The sequence below is a fragment of the Delphinapterus leucas genome, chromosome 18 (genome assembly GCF_059928025.1).
Source record: "Delphinapterus leucas isolate spDelLeu-1000000601 "Yukka" chromosome 18, BTC_Dleu_Yukka2, whole genome shotgun sequence".
NCBI classification, from domain to species: Eukaryota; Metazoa; Chordata; class Mammalia; order Artiodactyla; family Monodontidae; genus Delphinapterus; species Delphinapterus leucas.
Window position 1 is genome coordinate 32,483,175 of NC_143146.1, and position 8,708 is coordinate 32,491,882.

Consider the following 8,708-nt stretch of genomic DNA (forward strand, 5'->3'; position numbering starts at 1 on the left):
AGTACCATACTGTCTTGATTACTGTAGCTTAGTAGAATAGTCTGAAGTCTGGGAGCCTGATTCCTCCAGCTCCGTTTTTCTTTCTCAAGATTGCTTTGGCTATTCGGGGTCCTTTGTGTTTCCATATAAATAGTGAAATTTTTTGTTCTGGTTCTGTGAAAAATGCCAGTGGTAGTTTGACAGGGATTTCATGGAATCTGTAGATTGCTTTGGGTAGTATAGTCATTTTCACATTGCTGATTCTTCCAATCCAACAACATGGTATATCTCTTCATCAGTTTGTATCACCTTTAATTTCTTTCATCAGTGTCTTATAGATTTCTGCATACAGGTCTTTTGTCTCCTTAGGTAGGTTTATTCCTAGGTATTTAATTTGTTTTGTTGCAGTGGTATATGGGAGTGCTTCCTTAATTTCTCTTTCAGATGTTTCATCATTAGTGTATAGGAATGCAAGAGATTTCTGTGCAGTAATTTTGTATCCTGCTACTTTACCAAATTCATTGATTAGCTCTAGTAGTTTTCTGGTAACATCTTTAGGATTCTCTATGTATAGTGTCATGTCACTGCAAATAGTGACAGCTTTACTTCTTCTTTTCCAATTTGGATTCCTTTTCTTTCTTTTTCTTCTCTGATTGCCATGGCTAAAACTTCCAAAACTATGTTGAATAATAGTGGTGAGAGTGGACAACCTTGTCTTGTTCCTCATCTTAGAGGAAATGGTTTCAGTTTTTCACAATTGAAAACAGTGTTGGCGGTGGATTTGTCATATATGGCATGTTGAGATAAGTTCCCTCTATGCCTACATTCTGGAAAGTTTTTATCATAAATGGGTGTTGAATTTTCTCAGAAGCTTTTGTGCATCTATTGAGATGACCATATGGATTTTCTCCTTCAATTTGTTAATATGTTGTATCACATTGATTGATTTGCATATATTGAAGAATCCTTGCCTTCCTGGGATAAACCCCATTTGATCATGGTGCATGATCTCTTTAATGTGCTGTTGGATTCTGTTTGCTAGTATTTTGTTAAGGATTTTTGCATCTATGTTCATCAGTGATATTGGCCTGTAGTTTTCTTTCTTTTTGACATCTTTGTCTGGCTTTGGTCTCAGGGAGATGGTGACCTCATAGAATGAATTTGGGAGTATTTCTCCCTCTGCTATATATTGGAAGAGTTTGAGAAGGATAGGTGTTAGCTCTTCTCTAAATGTTTGATAGAGTTCGCCTGTGAAGCCATCTGGTCCTGGGCTTTTGTTTGTTGGAAGATTTTTAATCACACTCTCAATTTCAGTGCTTGTGATTGGTCTGTTTATATATTCTATTCTTTCCTGGTTCAGTCTCGGAAGGTAGTGCTTTTCTAAGAATTTGTCCATTTCTTCCAGGTTGTCCATTTTATTGGCATAGAGTTGCTTGTAGTAATCTCTCATGATCCTTTGTATTTCTGCAGGGTCAGTTGTTACTTCTCCTTTTTTCATTTCTAATTCTATTGATTTGAGTATCCTCCCTTTTTTTCTTGATGAGTCTGGCTAATGGTTTATCAGTTTTGTTTATCTTCTCAAAGAACCAGCTTTTAGTTTTATTGATCTTCGCTACTGTTTCCTTCATTTCTTTTTCATTTATTTCTGATCTGATATTTATGATTTCTTTCCTTCTGCTAACTTTGAGGTTTCTTTGTTCTTCTTTCTCTAATTGCTTCAGGTGTAAGGTTAAGTTGTTTATTTGAGATATTTCTTGTTTCCTGAGGTAGGATTGTACTGCTGTAAACTTCCCTCTTAGAACTTCTTTTGCTGCATCCCATAGGTTTTGGGTTGTCGTGTTTTCATTGTCATTTGTTTCTAGGTATTTTTTGATTTCCTCTTTGATTTCTTCAGTGATCGCTTGGTTATTTAATAGTGTATTGTTTAGCCTCTGTGTGTTTGTATTTTTTACATATTTTTTCCTGTAATTGATATCTAGTCTCATAAAGTTGTGGTCAGAAAGGATACTTGATACAATTTCAATTTTCTTAAATTTACCAAGGCTTGTTTTGTACCCAAGGTATGACCTATCCTGGAGAATGTTCCTAGAGTACTTGAGAAGAAAGTGCATTCTGCTGTTTTTGGATGGATGTCCTATAAATATCAATTAAGTCTACCTTGTTTAATGTATCATTTAAAGCTTGTGTTTCCTTATTTAATTTCATTTTGGATGATCTGTCCATTGGTAAAAGTGGGGTGTTAAAGTCCCCTACTATGATTGTGTTACTGTTAATTTCCCCTTTTATGGCTGTTAGCATTTACCTTATGTATTGAGGTGTTCCTATGTTGGGTGCATATATATTACAATTGTTATATCTTCTTCTTGGATCGATCCCTTGATCATTATGTAGTGTCCTTCTTTGTCTCTTGTAAAAGTCTTTATTTTAAAGTCTATTTTGTCTGATATGAGAATTGCTACTCCAGCTTTCTTTTGATTTCCATTTGCATGGAATATCTTTTTCCATGCCCTCACTTTCAGGCTGTATGTGTCCCTAGGTCTGAAGTGGGTCTCCTGTAGATAGCAAATATATGGGTCTTGTTTTTGTATCCGTTCAGCCAGTCTATGTCTTTCGGTTGAAGCTTTTAATCCATTTACATTTAAGGTAATTATAGATATGTATGTTCCTATTACCATTTTCTTAATTGTTTTGGATTTGTTATTGTCGGCCTTTTCCTTCTCCTGTGTTTCCTGCCTAAAGAATTTCCTGTAGCATTTGTTGTAAAGCTGGTTTGGTGGTGCTGAATTCTCTTAGCTTTAACTTGTCTGTAAAGGTTTTAATTTCTCTCTCGAATCTGGATGAGATCCTTTCTGGGTACAGTAATCTTGGTTGTAGGTTTTTCCCTTTCATCACTTTAAATATGTCCTGCCACTCCCTGCTGGCTTGCAGAGTTTCTGCTGAAAGATCAGCTGTTAACCTTATGGGGTTTCCCTTGTATGTTATTTGTTGTTTTTCCCTTGCTGCTTTTAATATATTTTCTTTGTATTTAATTTTTGATTGTTCACTTAATATGTGTCTTGCTGTGTTTCTCCTTGAATTTATTCTGTATGGAACTCTGCGCTTCCTGGACTTGATTATTTCATTTACCATATTAGGCAAGTTTTCAACTATAGTCTCTTCAAATATTTTCTCAGTCCCTTTCTTTTTCTCTTCTTCTTCTGGAACCCCTATAATTCAAATCTTGGTGCATTTAATGTTGTCCCAGAGGTCTCTGAGACTGTCCTCAATTCTTTTCATTCTTTTTCCTTTATTCTCCTCTGTGGTAGTTATTTCCACTATTTTATCTTCCAGGTCACTTATCCGTTCTTCTGACTCAGTTATTCTGCTATTGATTCCTTCTAGAGAATTTTTAATTTCATTTATTGTGTTGTTCATCATTGTTTGTTTGCTCTTTAGTTCTTCTAGGTCCTTGTTAAACATTTCTTGTATTTCCTCTCTCCTATATCCAAGATTTGGATCATCTTTACTATCATTACTCTGAATTGTTTTTCAGGTAGACTGCCTATTTCCTCTTCATTTGTTAGGTCTGGTGAGTTTTTACCTTGCTCCTTCATCTGCTGTGTGTTTCCCTGTCTTCTCATTTTGCTTTACTTACTGTGTTTGGGGTCTCCTTTTCACAGGCTGCAGGTTTGTAGTTCCCATTGTTTTTGGTGTCTGCCTCCAGTGGCTAAGGTTGGTTCAGTGGGTTGTGTAGGCTTCCTGGTGGAAGGGACTAGTGCCTGTGTTCTGTTGGATGAGGCTGGATCTTGTCTTTCTGGTGGGCAGGACTGCCTCCAGTGGTGTGTTTTGGGGAACCTGTGACCTTATTATGATTTTAGTCAGCCTCTCTGCTAATGGGTGGGGTTGTGTTTCTGTCTTGCTAGTTGTTTAGCATGGGTGTCCCGCACTGTAGCTTGCTAGTCTTTGAGTGGAGCTGGGTCTTAGCATTGAGATGGAGATCTCTGGGAGGCCTTTCATCATTTGATATTAAGTGGAGCCGGGATGTCTCTGGTGGACCAATGTCCTGAACTCATCTTCTCCACCTCAGAGGCACAGGCTGGACACCTGGCTGGAGCACCAAGATCCTGTCAGCCACATGGCTCAGAAGAAAAGGGAGAAAGAAAGAAATAAAATAAAATAAAGTTATTAACATAAAAAATAAAAATATATTAAAAATTGGGCTTCCCTGGTGGCACAGTTGTTGAGAGTCCTCCTGCCGATGCAGGGGACATGGGCTTGTGCCCCGGTCCGGGAGGATCCCACATGCAGCAGAGCAGCTGGGCCCATGAGCCGTGGCCGTTGAGCCTGCATGTCCAGAGCCTGTGCTCTGCAATGGGAGAGGCCACAACAGTGAGAGGCCCGCATACTGCAAAAAAAAAAAAGAAAAAGAAAAAATGGACAGACAGAACCCTAGGACAAATGGTAAAAAAAAAAAGCTATACAGACAAAATCACACAAAGAAGCATACACACTCACAGAAAAAGGAAAAGGAAAAAAATATATTTATCTATGTATAAAAGAAAGGAAGAGAGCAACCAAGTCAATAAACAAATCTACCAGTGATAATAAACTTTAAATACTAAACTAAGATAAACATAAAACCAGAAACAAAGTAAATGCAGAAAGCAAACCCCAAGTCTATGTTTGCTCCCAATGTCCACTGCCTCGACTTTGGGATGATTCTTTGTCTATTCAGGTATTCCACAGATACAGGGTACATCAAGTTGATTGTGGAGATTTAATCCACTGGTCCTGAGGCTGCTGGGAGAAATTTCCCTTTCTCTTCTTTGTTTACACAGCTCCTGGGGTTCAGCTTTGGATTTGGCCCTGCTTCTTTGTGTAGGTCACCTGAGGGCATCTTTTGGGAAGTCTGAGGTCTTCTGCCAGCATTCAGTAGGTGTTCTGTAGGATTTGTTCCACAGGTAGATGTATTTCTGATGTATTTGTGGAGAGGACAGTGATCTCCACATCTTACTCCTCCGCCATCTTGATGGTCTCCTCATCCTAGTTATTTTTAATAATATCCCTGAAACATGCAAATTTTTATCTTTCATTTTGAAGCCTTCTAAGAACTGTTGTTTTGTTCATCGTGAAGGTGGACCAGACGCATCTAAGATTCTTCCTATTTCTATTCTATGATGTGGGTTCGTGTAATCTACCAGGCATTTACTAAGCATTCATTGTGTACAAACAACATACAAGGTGTCTTGAGGTATTGAAAAAGAGAAAGTCTTTGAGAAACTTACTCTACCTGTTTCGGGGACAATTTTACACGTATACACACAACGAGAGTACACGCCTCTTAAATTTCCCCACCTTATCAGCTGTTGACCTCTCACCTAAAAGTTGTCAAACACCTTTCTGTTTTCCTTTGCCCAAAAGCGCTATTATCACTGAGTTCCAAGTCTTTACTAACTGCCAGTATTATATCAGAGACTCTTGACTCTTTCACTGTTCTTGAGACACTTCAGGTTGACTTTTTAGGTAGGAAAATTACTGAGATCTTTTACCATTTGATCGTCACAACAGCACAGTGTTCCTAGGGACGCTAATGCAATTTTTTATTTATTCATTTATTTGACACCTTCAGGAGCTTTTTTTCTGAGCTTATAATGTTCACAGGGCTGAGAGTCTAATGAGAGACCGGCAGTTCTAGCAAAATGGGAACAACAGGAGCTTTAGGAACCAGAGGAGGAATCTCTATTTCAGGGAACAGTGTCACGAGCATGGAGGCTTTGGGTGGCACTGGACCCAAGCTGAGGTGGGAACAGGAGCATGCACTGATTGACTGCATGGAGAAAGGGAAGGAGAAAGAATGAAAGTGCATTCCAGACAAAGGAGACAACAGTTACTCAACAAATATTTTTGTTAGACACTAGAAACCCAGAGGTGCCAATATAATGCATGAACGATATTGGTGTCCAGGGCTACGAAGGCAAAGAACAGATTATAGCATAGCAACAGCTACTTCTGAATACCATTCTGTGCCAGGTGATGTTCTAAGCACTTTACTTAATATAACTACTTAATTCTCAGAAAAACAGATGAGGAAACCGACTCAGAGAGGCCAAGTTGCTTGCCTGTGACCACATACCTGTTAAAGGATAGAACCACTTCCAATTCAAGCCGACTGACTCTTAACCATGAAAAGATGGTGACCTCTCCTCTCATACCAGATAGGAACCAGGGGTGTGTGCTCGAGGTGATGGGGTGGGGGTGGTGGATAGATCAGGGAACGTTTTTATTAAATAATTGGTAGGGTTTAGCCAGATAAGGAGAAGGGGCAAATGTGTGCCGGCGAAAGTACAGCTCTGGTGGGTAAACTCCTTCTCTGAACTCTGCACCCACCACGGAGTCTATTATAGAAGTGCAACCCTGAACTCTTATAGAAATGAGGCTGCAGAGCATTTTGGCTTTTATTCTAAGAACAAAGAGAGCCCAAAGAAAAGTCTTCAGAGAAACAGAATTAAATTTATACTTTGAAGAGATTATTATAGCTGTTGAATAGAGAATACATTGGATGGGGACAGAATGGGTACAAGAAAACTACAGCTGACTTTTGAACAACATGGGGGTTAAGTAAGGGTGCTGACCCTCTGCACACTCGAAAATTCAAGTATAACTTATAGTTAGCCCACTATAAATGCAGTTACTCTGTATCTGCAGTTCTGTGCCCTTAGATTCAAACAACCTGGGATCGTGTACGAATGTAATATTTACTATTGAAAAAAACCTGCATGTAAGTGGACCCAGGAAGTTCAAACCCATGTTGTTCAAGGGTCAACTATAGCTGGAAAGCTATTTTAGTAATTCCAATAAGATGAGATGCCGGCTTCCATCAGCGTGGTGGCATAGAAAGGGAGTAGACAGATTTGAAAAAATATATAGGAGGTAAAAAAATTAGGAGGTGACCCTGAAAAAGGAAACACAGGAGCAGAAACAGGTTTTCAAGGAAGAGCATGTCATGACCACCTGGTTCTATATGACTCCAGTGAAGGGGGTGTGATGGCATATAGGTAGGTTTATAGGAGATGGGAAGAGAGAGAAGGCAGGTCCCAATCCATGAAAGGCCTTATCTGTTAAGCTAAGGGGTATAAAGTTCCTCTTGAAAGCTAAGAGATGCCACTGAAGTTTTCTTTCTGTATAGCTTGCTTTTTTATACAATTTTTTAAAACTTTGGAATAGTTTTAGATTTACAGAAAAGTTACAAAGATAATACAGAGAGTCCTCGTATACTCCTCACCCAGTTTCCCCTAATGTTAACATCTTACATAATCATAGCACATTTGTCAAAACTAAGAAACCAACATTTACACTTGACTACCCACTAAACTCCAGATTTTATTCAGATTTCACCTGTTTTTGCACTAATGTCCTTTTCCTGTGCCACAGTCTCATCCAGGGTACCACATTATATTTTCATAATCATGTGTCCTTAGGCACCTCTTGGTGAAAGCACTTTCCCAATCTTTTCTTGTTTTTCATGACCTTGACAGTTTTGAGGAGTACTGCTCTGATGTTTTGTAGACTGTCTCTCAATTTGATTTGCCTGAAGTTTTTCTCATGATTAGATTGAAACGTTACAAGATTTTAAGAATAAGAACATGACGAATTCCATTTTCATTTAGAAAGCTCGCTCTGGACATTGAGCGAGAACTAGAGTGTTGGTTTCTAATTTAGTGATAATGCTTTCTGCAATGTGAGACTTGAGGTGATTTCTGAACTTTCATCTCTGTAATTCTTTCATCTTGTTTCAATGCTTTATATGGAATGCAGGTCATTTTATTTTTGAAAAACAAAAGAGTGATTTTTCTTTCAAAAGAAAAACTGGCAGCAAACAAATAATATGTCAGCAGTGATTAATTCTGAGTGATTAGAATATGGATGATGGTTATTCTCTTCTCTTGGATTTTTCTCGATCTTTAAAAATGCCAAAAGTTAAAAAAGGAAGAGGAAAATTTTTAAAAAATGATCCTATAAAATAAGAAGGAGGAGGAGAAGATGGGAAGCAGAGGATCAGATAAGAGACTATTGCAGGAAACAGTTCAGGTGAGAGAGATTCTGGAGGCTTGAACTTGGCAGTGAAAAAATGGAAGAGATACTCAGTAAATGGAGTCCAGAGGCCATGGTGATTGATTGGATATGGGGCTCAGGAGAAGGGGAGAGCCTCTGGTTTCTGCCCTAGCAACTCGTGGTGGTAATGCCATTCATAGAGTGAGGGAACCCCAAAGGAACAGCAGGTTTGGTGAGTAAGGACTGACTTTAGTTGTAGACGTGCAGGCAGTGGGACGTTGCATCTGACACTATTGACTTTTCTTCATTTCTTTTTGACCCTATGTTTTTAGAAGACATTCTTTCTATTTTTTTTTCCCACAAGTCTCAGACCACTTATTCAGTATCTTTTTCTAAAATTCTCATTATGCCTCTTGTAGAACCCAGGTATTCCTAAAATAGCCATTGTTCAGATTGTACCCCTCTGTTTCTAGATTCATGACCATTATTTCTAGATTCATTTAACAATTCTAGTAAGAGAGTGTTTCATGCTTGGTAATTGCAGTCACTGTTGCTTTTGTTGTGGTCATCCATTTACAATGCTTGGTGTCAGTTTATTTATCTCTTGTAAAAATAAAAAAAAGTAAAAAAGAATTCTAGGCTGTCAAAACTAAGAACCGAGATAGGTACATCACTATGAACTAAACTACAGATTTTAT